Source organism: Macrotis lagotis, chromosome 1 (genome assembly GCF_037893015.1).
Source record: "Macrotis lagotis isolate mMagLag1 chromosome 1, bilby.v1.9.chrom.fasta, whole genome shotgun sequence".
Classification (NCBI taxonomy): domain Eukaryota; kingdom Metazoa; phylum Chordata; class Mammalia; order Peramelemorphia; family Peramelidae; genus Macrotis; species Macrotis lagotis.
In genome coordinates, this window is record NC_133658.1 from 703,513,955 (window position 1) to 703,534,281 (window position 20,327).

A 20,327-nucleotide genomic window follows, 5' to 3' on the forward strand; every position below is an offset into this window, starting at 1 on the left:
AAGTAGTATAGAAATATAAGCAATTGTTATTATCATTTCCCTTCTACATTTGTTATTTGGGGCAGGATAATAAATAAAAATATGGTTTTCTGTATCAAGATAGAGAAATTCAAGGGAAAAACAATCCTTTGATTTTTTTTCCATATGTGTTTGTGTGTTTAGCCTTGGATGTTCCTCAATCAGAAATCATAGCATTTTAGAAGGTGACAAAATCATCAAGTTCGGCCCCCTCATTTTCCAGTTGAAGAAACCAAGACTAAAGATTTACCAGAATTAGACAAGTGGTTAGTGAAACTCCCTAGACCAGACAAAACTAAGCTCTATTGATTTGGTTTGCTTTTTTATATTATATCATTTTGACTCATTGAATAATTTCTTAGATAGTTATTCCTGTCTATACATTTTAAATGATATATATATATAAACCTCTTTTTTATGCATATAGATAGGAGTAGGGACTGGAACTATAATTTCAATGCTATAGGGAAATCTCATACTCTATGCAGTTCAGCACCTTTTTGGCAACATGTGGTCTCAGAGAGTTTCTGAGAGCACTAAAGATTAAATGATTCACACAGAATCACACAGCTACTATGTGTAAAAATTGTTACTGAATTCAGATTTTCCTAGTTTTAGGACTGATTTTCCATCTATTAATACCATAGATACACAGGGGGATAGGGGAGCAGGGGAGAATCACAATGGCTATTTCAAATAATAAACACTTAGTGATGGGTTGGAGATTGTATATTAAAAAAGACAGATTCTGTTTGTCTGTGTGTGTGTGTGTGTGTGTGTGTTTGTGTGTGAGAGAGAGGGGAGAGGGAGGAGAAGGAGATAGAGAAAGAGAAAAATAATGAGGGAAACCTAGAACTGAACAATACAGCATGAACTGAATGTTTATTGTTCTGAAATAGCCATTGTTATTTTGTAGGTATTTGTTATTAAAGGTGAGAGTAATATTGGTTGATAGCTTGATAGTATTCTGGAATTTCATTAAAAGAGGTTTTAATGATGGGAGAGGCTTATGCATATCACCTAATAAGGCACTTAACCCCTTTATGCCTCAGTTATCTTATCTGAGAAAGAAGGGAAGACAAATCAGTAGTCTAAAATTTTTTACACTTCTAAATCTATGATCTTGTGACTAGGTGAACTCTGAATTCCTGTTCCAGTACAAAATCTAATAGAACTTGTGGTATATAAAAGTTCCGGTCCTTTTCTTTTTATTTTGCTGATAGAAACCAGAATTGAGGGAGACGATTCATTTCTTTATCAGGACATGAGGCTATGTGACCTGCCAACCTTGAAAACATATATATGTATACATGTATGCATGTATATATGTACATATATGTGTGTTGATGCATATATATATTATCTTGACTCATCAGGAGATGAGCTCTTGACTTTTTTTTTATCATGGATGCCATAGGTTTGCCCATATTTACTCTCAATTCATTTAATTATGCAGATGGAATATAACAAACAGAAGGTGTGAGAGAGAGGGAGATGCTTTCTCTTAATTCTCTGTCCCACTACATAATCAATATTGCTTTTTTTAGACCTGTTAGTGAAAGGTGAATTTAAACATAGCTGCTAAACAGTTGTGCTTTGCAATAAAAATGACCATGTGGATGAAGTGAAAAGTAATGGATTTGGAAACAAGAGGAACTAAAATAAGTGCCAGTTCTAACTAGCTATGGTTGTGGGCTTCCATAAATCATTTAACCTGTTTGAGTCTCAGTTTCCTGGACTGAAAAATGAAAGGTTTGAATTAAGGACCATTCTAGATCCAATATTATGATCATAAAGTCAAACAATAGACTATGGAAAGTTTAATTTCTTTTTCCTAGGAGCTACAGCTGAAGCAGAACTTTTTGAGAGCATATCAGGTCTCTAGGGAAAAAGTTGAGATAGTGGCTAGGGATAAGGAACTCTTCTCAAGGGCCCCTAAAAGAAATGAGCCAGAGATTAGTAGTAAATGATAAACATTATGTGGAATGGGGAGGCCCCTTCCAACTTAACATTTTACCACTGAAGACCCTTTTGTAAGGAAAAAAAATAAATCTTTGGGATTAGGTTGGAAGTGAGGGTCTTCTTTGGGGAAAGAAGATGGGGAAAATAGCCCCTTCACAAAGGAGTAAATAGCATCACCTCTAGATCTCATTTTGCAAAATCTTATTTGTGTTTATAACTGGGAAACTGGTGAGGTCCCACAAACATATTCACTAGAAGGGCTTTGAGCAACCAGAATCAAAGCAAAATTCATTTTGTTTCAGATGCAGTCTAGATTGAGTTTTCTGTCACTAAAATCAGTTCTGGGATTTGTACTAAAAGGAAAAGATAGTTCTATGACACTGGGAAATACTAGGGGGGCTTGACAACCTTTCTACTATTTCCAGATTCTAGGATTTGTTTATAAAATTCCTCTTAAGGTGAATTGTCCAGTAGATTTATATTTAAGAGAATTAGTCGAATTCTTGTTGAAGTGATTTTCCCAAATTACTGGATGAATACTTGATTCAGTCAAAGTATAGTACACCTGAAAGGTAATCTGGCATTTAATGCTAGGGATATTTCCTAATCAGTCAAGATTTCTATGGAATAGCAAAGATAGGGGAATGCCCAAGCTTCTGTGTATATATGTATGTTTGTTTCCCCTGAATTAATAACATCATTAATGGTGATGATGATGATGTCTGCTCTTTCTCTCAAAGAAGACTATGACATCATGGAGGTGATGTCATGGAAAGCAAGTGAATTTGATTTGAGTTTGGAGGTGCTGTGCTAAGTTATCAACCTCACTTTCTCCTCCAGAGTCATCTGGGTCCACGTGGCCTGATTTGGATTAGGATGACTAGAGATGGTCCTGGATGTGAGGCAATTAGGGTAAATGACTTGCCCAAGGTCACATAGTAAGTGTCAAGTATTTGAGGCTATCAAAAAGAAGGTATTTGAGGCTAGATTTGAACTCAGGTCCTCTTGATTCCATGGCTTGTACTCTAGCCACTATACCACCTACCTAAAAGGCAGTATGGCATCATGAGACCAGACTTCAAGTCTTGTTTCTAACAGATGGGGTCATAGATTAAGAGCTAAAAAGAAACATAAACATATTCCAACCCTCTTCTTTTACAGATGATGAACCTAAGGTCCAGAGAATTTATAACTTATCCAAGTCATACAAAGACCAAAGAATTAAGAACCAGTTTTAGAGGCTAGGTTCTAGGATATCAAATCCAGCACCACTTTCCATCATTCCTACATGTGACTAAGCCATGTCCATGGTCAAGTCATTTAACCTCTCAATAGCTACCAGTAACCTCTCTGGGATTGATCTATATTAGCACAGGAAGTTTTCATATTTGGATTTCCTCAAACTCCAGACCCTTCTGCCAATTTATATGTTCAACATCCCTATTGCACCCTTTTTCCACTAATTTCTCCAACATCAAACACACTGAAGATGGCACTAATTATTATTCAATTAAAATGAAGGAGCATTTAAATTTACATTTTTAAAAGTAAATTTTCTCAAAGTGAAGCTTTTATATGGCTTATTGGAAATTGTTTTATATATATCATATATATATATATATAATTTATTTCATATACATAATATATATCATATTTCATATACATAATATATAATATATACATAGATGCATAATGTATACATGTGTATACATCATGTCTGTTATCTATGTTCTTTAAAATTTTTAAATTATGCTTTTTTATTTGTCAAAAAACTAAACGCTTTCTATGATAATTTTAACTGCAGAATATTTTCTGTTTCAGTGAACAAATTTTAATGATTTGTTTTCTTAAATTCCAAAGATATCTCAAACTTTAAATGATCTCCAAACAAGTTTTTCTAAGTTCCTTTTATGAACTAAATTAAATCAAATTCAAAAAGATATTCAAAAGGCCACTAACACTGAGAAATGTGGGATGGAAGAATGAATAAAGAATAATACATTAATTAACAAAAAGCTGAACCTTGCCTCAGTTTTCACCCCCAGAAGAAGGATAATTAGAAACAACATGGTGAAATATTTTTTCATATGACTTTTAGGTTACTGAATGAAGCAAAAATGACAATAATAATAATAAAAGGAGGAAATTGAATTTAACTCATAAAATAAAAGAAGGAAATGTGTACTCCGAGATCCCTTTATTCTTTACTTAATTCACTAAATTACTTCTATATTAGAAAAAAAAATCACTCAGTGCTTCAGTAATTATTACATCAGGGATGCATTAATATAGAATGATAGACTTAATGTTTAATTAAAAAAACAAACCCTCTTTCTCTAAGAACTTCAATGCAGATTATTTTAAAGTTGTACTCTTTTTATAGAGGCAGATAGGAAAAAGCCAGGAAAACATGAGTTCTAATCTCTACCTCTGATATATATTGGCTGTATGACTCAGGACAAATCACTTAAGCTCTTAGTGCTCTGGGTGACTCTCTGACTATACATTGCAGAGAAAGGGCAGATCCACACTGAGAGAGACGTTTCCCAACTCATATGTATTAATTAATTACATGCCTACATATGCACCAAGAAATTTGTTTACACAATTGTATGTTAGATATAATGCTGATGTTCCATGTTAACAGGATCTGAGAACTAGGTTTCATTCCCAATTCTTGCCAGTTGTGTGATCCTGGGAAAACAATTAACCCCTCTATGCTTCAGTCTCTTCATCTGTAAAACATAGGTAATAGCACAAATTAGTTTTAATGAAAAGCAGATTTCCTCTTCTGTGACAGAAGAAAAAGAGAGAAGTGATCATCTAGGAATGAATAAATGATAAAAACAATTGTCACATTTACTATTTGACAGACACTGTGCTAAGAGTTACAAAGCAAGACAATTTCTACACTTGATTGAAGAAACAATAAAATAGCGGGGACTGGTGACCAGAAAGAGCTGGTTTAATTAGGGAAGTCATAAAAATGGCGAGTGAAACAATAGGGTTATTAAGTAACAGTTCTTGCCATTAGGTACTTGGCAATGCATTGGATAGAGCGCTCCCTGGAGTAATGAAGTACTAAGTTTAAATACTCAGAGCAAGTAACTTAATTTTTCTTTGTTTCAGTTTCTTAATATGTAAAATGGGGGAAATAACAGCACCCATCTCACAAGGCTGTTATAAGGATCAAAAGAGAGAACATTCATAAATATTAATGGTATATAGGTGTTTATTTTCCCTTTGCAGTAGCAATGGCAGTATTCATCTTGATTCTACTTCTCAAAAGAAGAGTGAAATGACATGAGGGGTAGGTTTGAAATTAAAGGAGGAAATAAAAAGAAAGTAAATGAGGGTAGAGAAGATTTTGAACAGTTAACTGTGGAGAATGAAGAATGAAATGAATAAATAAAATAGGAAAGAAAATATCAATCTGTGGAACTCAGATGAGTTATATATAACCTAAATACATTAATAATGCATAAAATAGTTAATAAAACTCATACTACCTATCTCACAATGCTGTTTAAAAGAAATTATATTATACTATAAAGCATTCCTATGAGTTACTATTCTTTTTATTAAACAAGTACTAAATAATAGTAGTCTTTCATTTTGAATACATTACTACTCTTTGACTCAAACAGGCTTCTATTAATCAGATGTTATTTTATTAAATGTTATTTTATTAGATATTCATTATTAAATGTTTTATAGGATGTTTATTATTATAGTATCTAATATATAAATGCTATATAGAGATTCCATATTACTCTAAAGGACTAAAGAGAAGGGGCAAAAGATGGAGAGATAAGTACAATACACAACTACATGAGAGAGAGAAGTAAATTCAAGGGAAAGATTCAGAGAAAGGGCTAAAAGAAAGTTTCCCACCTTCATAAGATGGGATCCAATGAGATGTTCTTTATTTTAAGTTTAAAAATAGTATCCTTCCATCTGTATTCCAACATCATTAGCTCTATCTTTCACATGAATACTATTCTATATCCTTAAGACCTCCAGCATACTCTTGGGTCACAGCATTGCTAAGAAAAGTTAATTCATTCTCAGCTGATCATCCTATATTTTGTTAATGTGTCTATAGTATATTTCCCTTTGCATCTGGCTCATGTAAATTTTGTACTGACAGCATTCAGGTCATCATTTCATAGAACAGAATTTCATGTTAATCACATACACAATATGTTCATCCATTTCCAAACTGATGGACATCCCCTTAATTTCCAGCTCCCTGGCCCCAGAAAAGAATATATATGTCTATATCTATATCTCCTTCTCCTTCTGGTTTTTCATCATTTTTGGAATATGGACCTAGTAGTGGCACTGCTAGTTGCAAATTGCATTACAGAATTGTTGAATTATTTCATGTCTTCCAACAGCACATTAATGTCTCATTTTCCCTACATCTCTTCCAATATTGGTTATTTTCTCTTTCTGTTCTCTAGGTTTTCTTTTTTCTTTTTCTTTTCCTTTTTTATTTTTGGTATTTTTGGCAAGGCAATGGGGTTAAGTGACTTGCCCAAGGTCACACAGCTAGGTAATTATTAACTGTCTGAGGCCTAATTTGAACTCAGGTCCTCCTCACTCCAGGGTTGGTTCTCTCTTCACCACCTAGCTGACCCTCTTTCTGTTCTATTCGCCAATCTAATAGGAGAAATACCTATCAGTAGTAAGGACATTTTAAAAAATGATTTAAATATTAAATCTTAAAACTGTTCATATCTTTGATCATTTATCAATTGGGGAATGGCTCTTATTTTTTTATAAATTTGACTCAGTTCCCTATGTTTGTGAAATGGGGTCTTTATCAGAGAAGCTTGTTTCAATATTTTTCCCACAGTTACTATTGCTAACTGTAGTTCCCTCTATGCTATTCCCCCATCCCTATTCATTCTATTTTGTGTCTCCTTTCACCCTCTCTCTCTCTCCTCAAAAGTGTTTTGCAACTGACTACTACCCCCCCACACAGTCTTCTCCCTTCTATCACCTTCCCAGTTCTTTCCTACCCCAAATCTGCCCTCCCATTTCTCTCATCTCTTTTCTCTCTTATTTCCTCTGGTATAAGATAAATTTCTATATTTAATTGAGTGTGTATGTTATTCCCCTCTCTGAGCCAATCCCGATGAGAGTAAGGCTCTCTCACTCCCTCTTAACTCCCCCTTCTTCTAGTCTACTGCAAAAGTATTTTTGTTGTCTCTTTATGTGAAATAACTTACCCCATTCTTCTTCTCCCTTTCCTTTCCCCGCCCAATACTTTCTTCTCTCACCCTTTAACTCCATTTTTAAAATGTTATCCTTTCATAATCAACTCCCATCTATGCCTTGTCTATTTTTAATCCTTCCAACTGCCCTAATAAATGAGAAAGTTCATATGTTTTCAGTATCATCTTCTCTTGCAGAAATATAAGCAGTCCTTGTGATTTGTCTTTCCTTGTTTACATTTTTTGCTTCATTTGAGTCTTACTTTTTAAAATCAGATTTTCTGTTCAGCTCAGGTCATTTTACCAGGAATGTGTGAAGGTCCCCTCTTTCATTGAATGTACATCTTTTCCCCCTGAAAGATAGTATGTTCAGTTTTGCCAAGTAGTTGATTCTTGGTTGTAATCCAAGATCTGTTGTCTTCTGGAATATCATACCCTGAACCTTATAATCCCTTAATCTTGTGTTATTTTGACGGTGGCTCCACAATTTTTGAATTGCTTCTTTGTGGCAACTTGCAATATTTCCTCCTTGACTTGGGAGCTCTGAAATTTAGCTATAATATTCCTGGCAGTTTTCATTTGGGGATCTCTTTCAGAAACCAGTTCTAGTTTTTTGAGGCATTCTTCTCCCCATTGATTTTTTGTATATCTTTTTTCATTTGTTCCAGTAAGGTTTTTAAGGTGTTATTTTGTTCAGTATTTTTTATATATCTCCATCAAGCTGCTGACTTAGTTTCATGATTTTCCCACATCACTCTCATTTCTCTTCCCAATTTTCCCCCTACCTCCCTTAATTGATTTTCAAAATCCTTTTTGAGCACTTCTATGACCTGAGACCAATTCATATTTTTTTTCTTGGAGGCTTTAGATGTAGAAACTTTGACTTTGTTAACTTTTTCTGAGTTGTATTTTGATCTTCCATAGGATCATAGTAACTGTCAATGGAAGATTTTCTTTTCTATTGTTTTCCCATTTTTCCTAGTCTGTAATTTGATTTCAACTCTTTATTAAGGTGGGACTCTGCTTCCAGGATAAAGGATGCATTGTCCCAAATTTGGGGGGCATTTTTGTAGCTGTTTTCAGAGCTACTTCCAGGGACCTGCAAGTTCTCAATTCTTCCAGGGTCTTATGACAGGATGTAACTTATGACAGGATATGTGCTTTGATCTGAGGATGGTCACCAGCACTCCTTTCTGCCTTGAAACTATGATGAGGGTCCCTGCTCTGCTATGACAGTAAGCTCTGTGGTGGTTCAGTTCCTGTTTCTGAGACTGGGGCCCCAGACTGCAACCCAGAGCTGAATATGGGCAAAGCAACTGAGTCCTGCTTCAGTAACAGCAGAGACCCATGAAATCTCCTTCCAACCCCCTTCCTGCTGGAGAGTTTGGGAAGTAGCTGATAATGATGATCCAGTGGCTCCTAAGACAACTCTTGGGCAACTTGGGTTGGGACTGCACTGCTGAGGCCTGTGCTAGACTGGGCTCCAATCTCAACCCAGTATGGCACATTTTCCTGTTGACTTTCCAAGTTGTTCTTAGCATCTCAGGACTGAGGAGCCTGGAAACTGCCTTCCTCTGACCTAGTCACCCCCAAGTCTGTTCCTGAATGGCTGGTTCACTCTGTTATTGTCATAAATACTTTATAATAGGGGACTATAACATTCTGATTAGGAGGTAGGAGTCAGCAATTACCTTAGGAACTAGATTCAGCAAACAGTCTAATTAACCTTTAGGAGTCTACATTGTGAGTTCTTTCTAACCTTGGTACAACAGATCCTTTCTGTCAATCTTCCAAGTTGTCTTGGGTTGGAAAATTGTTTAACTCAGTCAGTTTTATGTGGGTCCTTCCACTCTAGAATTGGCTAAAGTCATCATTTAATGGTATTTGGAGTGGTCTGGGGGAGAGCATGAGCGAGTCCTGACCTTTATTCTGCCATCTTGACTCCATCTCCCTAGATGGTCTTCAATGAGCTTTTTGAAGGTGGTTGCACCTAAGTTGTGCCTTGTGGAAAGGGAAGGACTTCCACAGATGAAGAAGGGAGGGGAATGAAAAACTAGTCCATATATTGGGGAACAGGGACTGAAGGTCAACCATCATTTCCTGGAAACTGTGTCTAATTGTAGAGCTTTTTGTCAGCTTTCCTTTTCATATCAAGGTCTTTCTTTTCTGGGCTAAAACAGTTGCCTTGTTCCAATATCCAAACTGTCTGTTGTCATTGTTCCCTGGCATTTTACATCCAGGACATTCTGCTTGAAATTATGTTCCATGGGGTCTATAGCATACTTGCTTTGTCAGCTCATCTTGCCTTGGTTTGATAGCTGTCGAGATAGCTAGATTATATCTGGGGCCAAAAGCACAGGTGTTCTCCTGGGGTCTGAGGTGAGTCTGAGTACTATAATGATAAGCCTCCTTAAATCATTTTTTGTTTCATAGACTTGCTTCTCTTGCATGCACACGTGCTTTGTTTGGATTAATCCATTTTTTTGACCTAAACAGAAACTAAGCATTGAATTTAGCATCTGAGAAGTCCCAATTAAGAATTTGGGGGAATCCTGAGGAGAAGGGCCCAAGGACCTGAGCATGTGCTTTCTGGACAACTCCTCGGCATGACAATTCCAGTTGAACCCATCTTTAGAATAGAGGGGTGGAGTTGAAAAATTTAACCTGGAAAACAGAAAGTAAGGAAGAAGGTTAAGTGAAACGACCTCTTGGATTTGGGCTAGTACACTGTGTGAAAGGAGATGGAAAAAAGGCAAAGGGAAAGCATTAAAAGTAGGTAAGGGTAAGAACCTTCCAGGTAGATGGTTGAAAGTAAAGCAAATTAAATAAGTGAAGGAGATAAGTTTAGGAGAAAGGAGTAATAAAAAAAATCCCAATTTTATTGTTGTTTTGTTGCTATAATTATTATTATTACTAGCATTTGTATAATTATTTAAATTTATCAAAGTACTTTATATGTTTTAATCTCATTTTACCTTAATAAAAACCATGGAATATATGTGCTGCTATCATCATCATCATCATCATCATCATCATCATCATCATCATTATTAATCCCATTTTACAATTAAAAAAACTGAGGCAGATAGATGTTGAGTGACTTTTCCAGGGTCACAGAATTACTCTATTTCTGAGGCCAGATTTGATATTAGGTTTTCTGAAGCCAGAGCTCTGTCCACCTCATTGTGTCTAGGATTTATTTTCAGAGAAACTGGATTCATATCTAGATTCTTTTCTATTACTGGTATAACTTGAACAAGTCATAGACTCTCTGGATCATGACTGTCTTCATTTGTAAAATAAGGGAATTGGACTAGATAATTTCTGATGTCCCATACCAGTTCTATACCTTGTGAAACCCTTAAAAGGATTGAGCAAACAGTGGAAAATGGAACCCTTGGAAGGTTGAAGTAGCAAAAGCAGGCAAAGATAATATAGAGACAGACTGAGTTAGATATAAACCAACAAATGAAAATTTACTCTCAGAAACAATGTAAGACTGTTAGGGCACTCAGTGATTGATATCACAACATTAATATCTGGAATTAGAGCAAAATGGAAACTACCTTGTAGTAATTCAAAATCCAGTACCATGTAGACAAACATACATCAACTCTAACAGAGATATATGACAAGCTACTTTGAATTTTGATTACAAATCAATCAGTTGCAGCCAAAGTTCCACAAATTTCTTAGGCAGAAAAGAATTCAAAGTAAGGAGAGCCAACTTATTCATTGGGAGGGGACCAAGTAATTAGGGAAGTTCTAGAAATATAAAAGAGAAGTTTGCAAAATGTATAGCTTAGGGAAGGGAACCAAGGTGAGTAAAGAAAACATGTACTCATGGGCCATTAAAAAATCTTGGAAGAATCTTTGATAAATGAAAAAATGCCAAGCTTTTCCATATCAGTTAATATATGTATCAACTCCTATTGTCATGAATACTTTATAGTAGGGAACCATAAAATTCTGATTAGGAGGTAGGAGTCAGCAATTACCTTAGGAACTAGATTCAGCAAACAGTCTAATTAACCTATAGGAGACCTTGGGAGCCAAGCAAGCTCTCCATGGACCATTTTTTCAATTGTTCATATGTTTTAAATTATTCTCTTAAGCAGAGGGGTACAAATACATTATGGCATAGGAGAGGTTTGTAGATGGAATCATACAAATTAATCAATCAATAAATATTTGCTAGGTGCCTATTATGTGCCAGATATGTGGCATGGATACTATAGATACAAATAAAATGAATGCAACAATTCCTATAGGTGAGGAGTTCTAATAGAGGAGATTAGAAGGATGATATATACAGAATAATTTTAATGAGAATAAATACCAATATATAAATACAAGATAATTTTATAGGAAAAGGTTCATCTAGAAGAAGATAGTGATGGACCATATTTTGAAGAAAGATTCTTTGAATTAAAGAAGAAAGAAACCAAGCAATTATAAAGTACCTATTATTTTCCAGGGCATACTATATTGTGTTTACAAATATTATCTCACTTGAGCCAAACAACAACCCTGTGAAGTATGGGATACTATTATCTTCATTTTACAGTTTAGGAAACTGAGACAAACAAAGCTTACAGGACTTGCCCAGGGTGATTAGTAAGTATCTGAGGCTGAAGCTAAATTCACTTCTTCATGACTTGAGGGAGCTTTCTATCCACTATATTACCTCATTGCCCTGTGCCACCTAGCTGCCTTGTACCACCTATGGAGAAGGCCAGTTTGGCAAGATTGCAGAATGCAACAGGAAGAGTAATATCCAATAATACTGTAAAGATAAATTGGGTCTAGATTATATAGACTTTTAAAAGTTAAATGGAAGATTTTATATTTGATTTTAGTAGCAGTGGGAAGTCACTAGAGTTGATTGAGTAGAGAAATGAGATAGTCAGGTCTGCAATTAAGGAATACAACTTTGGCAAAAAATCACAAGAAGAGACTTGTTAAAGGCAAATTGAGAAATGCAGGTGGGTGGTGAAAAATGGACAACACTTCTGGTTACCTCTTCAACTCTGCTGTGTCTTGAGATATGATAGTGGATATGATATTATGGGGTGGATTTTAAGGCTCCAGAAGAAAGGGCACTGGGAAAGAAAGTAACTTACTAAACAGAAATGTGAAAATCTGAGTAGTTCAAAGAAAGACAGGAGTAAAGCTCTAAGACTAAAGAAGGAAAGGCCTGCAAACTGCAAAGAAATAGGCTAATGTCTCTACCTTCATCTAAGCTCAGTCTATTTGAGTCATGCCCTGCAAGATCAGAAGACTTCACCACATAAATTATGACCAAGTAATGACAAAGTAATGCCTACAATACAGGTAGACCTATTTCTTCTTAAAATGATAAGATATTAGTATAGCCCCTAGAATCTCTTAGGGGCCAAAACCTTAATTGTGTGCAAAATTGTCAATGCAAATGAACAAAATAAAATACATTAACTTGGCTGCATCTCCATCAAAAGTCTTTCAATCCCTGATTTAGAAATGGAACAGACATTAGGGAGCAATAAGCTAAAATACCTCATTATATTGATGAAGAAAGAGGCCCAGAGAAATTAAGAGATTTGTCCAAGATCACAATTTTAAACCAGTAGAGTCAGATTTCTAATTTAGGCCCTCTGAATCCAAATTTTCCCATTACCCCAAGCTGCCTCTGCTTTGGAATACCAGGAAGAGCTTTGGTGAAACTAATAAACCTTAGAAGCTCATCTGCAGATAGTTCCTTGGGATTCCACTGCTGTTTGATTTGTTGTCCTTCTGTTACATTCCACAGTTATCTTCCTATGCATTTATATAGAGAATCTGAAATCAAAGCAATTTTTGAAGTAAGGCTTCAAAAAAGTCCAGGATTATAGAGGCATAGGTGAAGAAAGAATGCATTTCAGACATAGTAGAGAACCCTTACAAAGGCACAGGGAGATTGAATGTCATTGTGAAATTAAATAGAGTAGTATGGCAAAATCCATACAATACATGAAGGAAAGTAATATTATTATGATAAATCCAGACTTATAAATTGGAGAGAGATTGTGATGACCTTTTATCCTAGAGAAGAGATTCATAATCTAGAGATCATGAAACTTTTTTTAATACTTTAAAACTCTATTTCAACTTAATTGGCTTCTTTTCTCATTCTACATATTTTATTTTATATGTTTAGAGATGTTATACTGAGAAGTGATCCAGGAATTTCACCAGATTGCCAAAGGGTACAGGATACAAAAAGACATTAAGAATTTCTAGACAAAAGCCAATAGGGAGCCACTGAGGTTCTTGAGTAAGTTGTGAAATCATTAGATATGAATTTTAGAAATGCCACTTTGGTAACCATGTGGAGAATGTATTGAAAGGACAGAAACTAGAAAGAGGAGAGATTTAATCAGAATCTATTACAATAGTGTAGTAGAAAGATTATGAAGATATAAATAACATATAATTCAATTTGAAATTGGATATTTTATCATGTGTTATTTTACTTGATGATTTGTGATATGCTGGATGTAAAAAGTAGAGTTCAGGTTGAAAGTTTAGCAATGAAAATTCAGTTCAATTAAACAAATATTTATTCAGCACCTTCTTTAAGACACTTAATGGAAGTGGGGAAAATAAAGGTACATGAAAGCAAAAAAAAGATATGAGGGGCATTTAGTTAATAAAAAGACAATTGTTAAGGAGATGTAAAAGGAGGAAATCAGTAAAGAACAGAAAGTTAGAATGCTGCTCCTGGTATCACGGAAAGAAGAAACCATTCATGAAATTTGGCTTAAGTTCAAAATTAATTATGAAACCTATTTGGAAGAAGTCATTTGTAAAATATCTAAGTTCATGTGGAAGGAAACTCAAATGAGATAAAGTAGAATGTGAGCCAATACAGCAATTACTGGAGTAACAATGCCTTGCTATTTCATTAGCAAAGTAATTTTGCTTGTATTAAGAGACTGTATGCCAGTGTTTGGAGTATAAATCTGATTCACATTTTCCATTTCTAATTATTACTCCAGGGGTTATCGGGGAGTAGAGAGAAGGATATTGGGAGATGGTAAAATTGCAGCATTAGCTGAAAAAAAAAAAAGCTTTCACAAAACATCTAAAAATAGTGATTGTAATTTGAATGTGCTAATCATAATCAAAATTATGGATCCTTTTTTCATATACTAGTGAAGTAACAGTTGAAGAGGCAAAAATGCATATTAACTCCAGAAGATAACTATCAAGAATGCGAATTTGCTTTTAGTTCACATTCAAATGATTAGTGTCTAGAACTAGAAAGATGATAAACCCACTGCAATCACCATCACTATATGCTGCCCTGGCCTGATGATAGCTGGAGAATTAAATCCATTTCCGAGCACTATATTTAAGGAAAGCAGTTATGAACTAGAAAAACTTCAAGGTCATGCCACTTGAGGATTTAACAGAGATATGAAGATGTTTAGCCTAGAGACAAGATGATAGCAATCTTCAGGTATTTGAAGGGTTATCACATGAAAGAAGGATTAAACTTGTTCTGCTTGGCAACAGAGAACAGAAAGAAGAAAATTGGATGGAAGTTGTACTTTGCTTGAGGGTGAATGCAGGGAAAGACAATCTTAACAGGTGTCAAGAGGCAGTAGATTTCCCTTCACTGGAATTCTGCAGGCACAGGTCCATTTGTCAGGTATTTGTAGATAGTATTCTTGTTCAGCTGTGGGTTGAACCAAATGGTCTCTGAGGCCTATTTCAATTATCAGATTCTATGAACTTTTCTGGTCCACAAGTTCAGCAGAATATGACTACCTCAAGGAAAGGATTCGGTTTTTTAATTTACATTTTCCAGCATTTAGCATAGTACTTGGGAAGTTGTTTGTCCTTCATCCTCAAAGAAGACTGTCAGGGTGGCGATATCATAACATGCATGCCCATGAATTGGATCTGAGTGAGGGGGTACTGTGCTAAGTCACCAGTCCTACTTTCTCCTCCAGAGCCATTTGGGTCCAGTGGCCAGATATGAATCAGGATGGCTGGAAATGGCCCTGGATACAAGGCAATCAGAGTTAAGTATTTTGCCCAAGGTCACACAGCTGGTAAGTGTCAGAGGCTGAATTCGAACTCCCATCCTCCTAATTCTGAGGCCAGGGCTCTATCCACTTACATGTAATTTACTGTATCACACATGAAATTGAAAGGTGGAGAGAGTACCCCAGACGGCCCCTCGTAGCCCTTTTCTTGTTAAAGGATGACTTTAGAATTTGAAAAGAATAAAACATCTTAACTTAAGAGTTTGGGGAATCAATTCATATTATATACAACCTAGAATAATCACCATAGTCAGTCTCATGTTGTATCTGTCTGACACATCTCTAGAGTGGAGTGGAGTGGGGTATAATGCAGAGATATGAGTGACAGGAAAGGGATATAAATCTCTGAACCAAACAAATTGCAGTAGAAATAGCCATTCGTGTTTTTCTAACATCAAAAGTGATACTAATGAAACTCTTATTCCCTGACTTCCAGGATCCCAAAGGACATACTCAATATATTGATTTTCCCCTTCTGCATTATTGCTATAAATTGCAGTTTGAAACAGAATTCAGTGACTACTTGCAAATATGTATGTGTATTTGTGTGTGTGTGTGTGTGTGTGTGTGTGTGTGTGTGTGTGTTGCTAATGAAAATTTGTGGTGGGTTAGAGGGTTTCTCTAATGCAATTAATATATGACACTATTCTCTTTCAGGGTTATCAATAATTCTTAATAATGTTCTGACTTTTAAAAATTAAATCTTTTCCATACTCTTACATTTCTTTTTCATGAACTTTCAGAGCAGAGTCTGTTAGCAATGTACTTTGAAATAAATTTCCATCTCTTAAGTCTCCTAAAAAAACACCCAAAATTTTGAAGGAATTTCTTTGTATGCAGGAAAAAAGAAGAAGAGCAAGATGAGTTGGAAGAGGACCAAATGAAACAACATAGATTATTATTTCAAACCAGTACCAATGTTTGGGAAGAGATTATTCATTCTCACTCCTGTAATAAATATGATTAACCATAAAATCATGAAATAGCTTTAGTATCTTTATGAACTTCTATGTACAACTTGACCTATTTAATAGTATTGTTATCCAGGCTTTATTTATGCTGTCCAGGTAAAAAAATATCTCTTAGCTAGTTCATCATCCTTTAAACATGGCTATTTACAGAGTTTCTGTCCTCCTACCTCTTCTATGAATTCTCTATTTTAGTTATCTCAATAATTGTCTTACTTTAGTTATCAAGTCTAGGCAAAGACTTTCAAATACATACTTCCATTTCCAATCTCTTATTACTTCTTATTTTAACTTCAGAATGTATTTACCTGTGTGTATTTAAAAAATATTGATATTCACTAAATATTTCTTCTTTTTTACTTTGCTATATCTTTTTAAACAATTTATTGATTTTCATATTTTTAAAGTCCCAAATTCTTTTCCTCCTTCACACCCTTCCCCCACCCATTGAGAAGGCAAACAATGGCATCAATTATACATGTGAACTGATGTTAATATATGTTTCCATATTAGTCATGTTAACAAAAATGCAAGAAAAATAAAGAAAATGAAAAAAACTATGCTTCAATCTGCACTCAAACTTCCTTAGTTATCTCTATGAATGCAGATTGCCTTTTTCACCCTAAGTCCTTCAGAATTCTCTTGGATCATTGTCTTGGTCAGAATAGCTAAGTTTTTCACAGTTGACCATCATTACAATATTGCTTATTCTGTTCACTTCATTTTGCATTAGCTCATTTAAGTTTTCCCAGATTTATTCTGAAACCATCCTACTCATTGTTTCTTAAAGCACAATCACATTACATCCCTTCATATACCCCAAATTGCTCATCCTTTCCCCAACTGATGACCATCCCCTCAATTTACAAGTCTTTGCCACCACAAGAGAGTTGCTATATATAGTTTGTACATATAGGTCCTTTTTGTTTTTCTTTGATTTCTTTATAATCTAGATCTAGTAGTGATATTTCTGAATCAAATCTATGTACAATTTTATAGCCTTGTGGGCACAGTTCCAAATTATACTCCAGAATGACTGAACTAGTTCAGGACTTCAGCAATGCATTAGTATTCCATTTATTCACATTCTTGCCAACATTTTTCATTTTCCTTCATTGTCATATTAGCCAATCTGATGGGATCATCATCTTCTCATCAAGTAATCAATAACCCTTATTTCTCCTTAACCCCAAACATCTGTGTTGGCAAAAGTCTTTGTTTCTACCTCTATGAAATTTCTCATATTTGATCTTTTCTTTCCATTCCTTACCTAGACATCATATTTTTTTGAAGAAAGATTTTATTTATTTTGAGTTTTACAATTTTTCCCCATTCTTGCTTCCCTCTCCCCACCCCCCACAGAAGTCATTCTATTAGTGTTCACCAATGTAAACATGTAAATCCATGTTATACATTGATCTCAGTTGAATGTGATGACAGAGAAGTCAAATCCTTAAGGAAGAAAAATAAAGTATGAGTAAAATTACATAATAATGCTTTGTTTTTCCTAATTTGATGGTAATAGTCTTTGTTCGAAGTCTATCAAGGTTGTTCATCACTCCCATGTTGCTGTTGGGATGTACAATGGTTTTCTGGTTCTGCTCATCTCGCTCAGCATCAGTTCATGCAATAGACGCTTCTCCCCTAGATTATTGTTATATCTTCATAAATGCTTTTCTCTCTACCTCTACAATTCATACATCTTCCTCCTTATTAATTTGAAAAATGCATAATAATAAAGTAGACAGGATACTGGATAGGTATCAGAAAGACATGGATCTGAATCATATTTTAGGTAGTTATTACCTTTATGAACCCCTGAGAGAAGTCCTGTAACTTCATTGAGCTTCAAAACCCTCATCTGTTAAGTGGAGAGAATACTAGGAGAAAATGTGATACAATAGAAATGGAGCTCTTTCTACACTCTGAGGCCCTGGATTCAAATCCTTTCTGATAATTTAAGTGTATCACTTTACCTTCTTGTGCCTCAGTTTCCTCATCTATTAAATGAAATGATTGGATTAGATGATGTCAGAGATCCCCTTGAGCCCTACTGTGGTGAGTGTACTGAAGTAATGTATACTGATATATACATTACTATGATTTATTATTAAAAAATTGCTAGGATCATATCACCTCTATCAAAACACCTTATAGGGTTCTCCAGTACCATCCAAATAAGTGTAAAATTCCATTTCTTTCTTTCTTATCTATCTATACCTTCAAAAATCTGATTCCAACCTAACTGTCCATAATTATCTCAAAATGTTCACCATGATATGATCTGTGTACCAAACAAATTATTATTTGTTCCCATTATCCTGCTTTCTCCCATCTCCATATTTTCTCTTATAAAATCCCCATATCTAGTGGGGAGTTGCCTCTCTTTCAATTACTCTCAAATCATTGCATCTGAATTTACTGAAGTCTCTTCCTCCATAGTTGTCATTCCCTCTGATTTTCTCTCCTAATTACTCCTCTCCCATTTAAACTACACTCTCCTTTAATCAAATTTTATAGTGTTTTCCCAAGAACTCTCCTTTGCACATATCATGTTTTTCCTTCTATTGAAGTTATTTATATATTCCATCACAGGCCAAGAGCCCATCACTGCTCTGCCTTGAACCATGTTACAGCAAACCAAATTCCATAAATTTATATCATTTTCTTAGCCAGATGTTCACTTCCCATATCCTCTTTTCACTTATTTGGTCCACATTTAATCTTTAACACAGAAGGAAATGTCACCTGAGCCCCTAAAGTTTTCAGAATCTTTCCCAGAGCTTTGTAATTCTTAGATATGCTTATCTTATTCACAGTGCCATCCTCACATGAATCACAATTGGATGTGGATACTGAGTAGTCTTCAGGGCTCTACTTAAATTTTAAATACCTGGGCAAAAGTTGCAAAATTTTTCACATTTGGTCAACTTATTGTGTTCCATACAATTAAGCTGAGAACCATTGACCATCACATTCTTTCTCTTCTTTCTGTGACCAAAACCTAATGTCCTTTTGCTTTCTGTGAAATCAATGAAACTTTTATCACTATTCTGTGGTACAAAGGAGCCTGTTTTTCCTTTTCCTAGAAAATTCAGGTCCACTCTCTCAATGGAAACCTTCAAACATATTATTTATATAAAGAAAGATTTTATTTATTTTGAGTTTTACAATTTTACCCCTCTTCTTGCTTCCCTTCCTCAAAGAAGGTAGTCTGTTAGTCTTTACATTGTTTTCATGGTATACGTTGAGCTAAGTTCAATGTGATGAGAGAGATCATATCCTTAAGGAAGAAAAAGAATGTATAAGAGATAGCAAAATTACATAATAAGATAAGTTTTTTTTCTAAATTGTAGATAATAATCTTTGGTCTTTGTTCAAACTTCAGCATTCTTTCTCTGGATAGAAATGGTATTCTCCATTGCAAATAGCCCAAAATTGTCTCTAATTGTTGCACTGATGGAATGAGCAAATCCATCAAGGTTGATCATCACCCCCATGTTGCTGTTAGGGTGTACAATGTTCTTCTGGTTCTGCTTATCTCACTCAGAATCAGCTCATGCAAATCCTTCCAGGTTTCCCTGAATTCCCATCCCTCCTGGTTTCTAATAGAATTATAGTGTCCCATGACATACATATAACACAGTTTGTTAAACCATTCCCCAATTGAAGGACATTCACTTAATTTCCAATTCTTTGCCATCACAATCAGGGCTGCTATGAATATTTTTGTATGTGATGTTTTTACTCTTTTTCATAATCTCTTTAGGGAATAGACCCAGTAGTGCTTTTGCAGTATCAAAGGGTATGTACGTTTTTGTTGCCCTTTGGGCATAATTCCAAATTGCTCTCCAGAAAGGTTGAATGAGTTCACCGCTCCACCAACAATGTATTAGTGTCCCAGATTTCCCATATCCCATCCAACATTGATCATTGTCCTTTCTGGTCATATTGCCCAGTCTGAGAGCATGAGATAATACCTCAGAGATGCTTTAATTTGCATTTCTCTAATAACTTGTGATTTGGAGCAGTTTTTCATATGAATATGGATCACTTTGATTTCCTCAGATGTAATTTGCCTTTGC

General features: G+C 35.1%; 1 protein-coding gene and 1 long non-coding RNA gene across 3 annotated transcripts in view; one reads left to right on the forward strand and one right to left on the reverse strand.

The window, feature by feature from the left end:
• The window catches only part of KCNH7 (potassium voltage-gated channel subfamily H member 7), a 625,928-nt gene that overhangs the window by 214,304 nt on the left and 391,297 nt on the right, over nt 1–20,327 (forward strand). The gene's annotated exons all lie outside the window — the stretch shown is intronic.
• The window catches only part of LOC141507830 (uncharacterized), a 355,670-nt gene that overhangs the window by 29,963 nt on the left and 305,380 nt on the right, over nt 1–20,327 (reverse strand). Inside the window, exon 4 of one of the 2 annotated variants that reach the window (XR_012474280.1) lies at nt 5,644–9,866. The exons of the other annotated variant lie outside the window; for it this stretch is intronic. This is a non-coding gene — a long non-coding RNA (uncharacterized LOC141507830). Of the gene's footprint in view, nt 1–5,643; nt 9,867–20,327 lie in introns of those variants that run through there. 2 annotated transcript variants of the gene reach the window in all.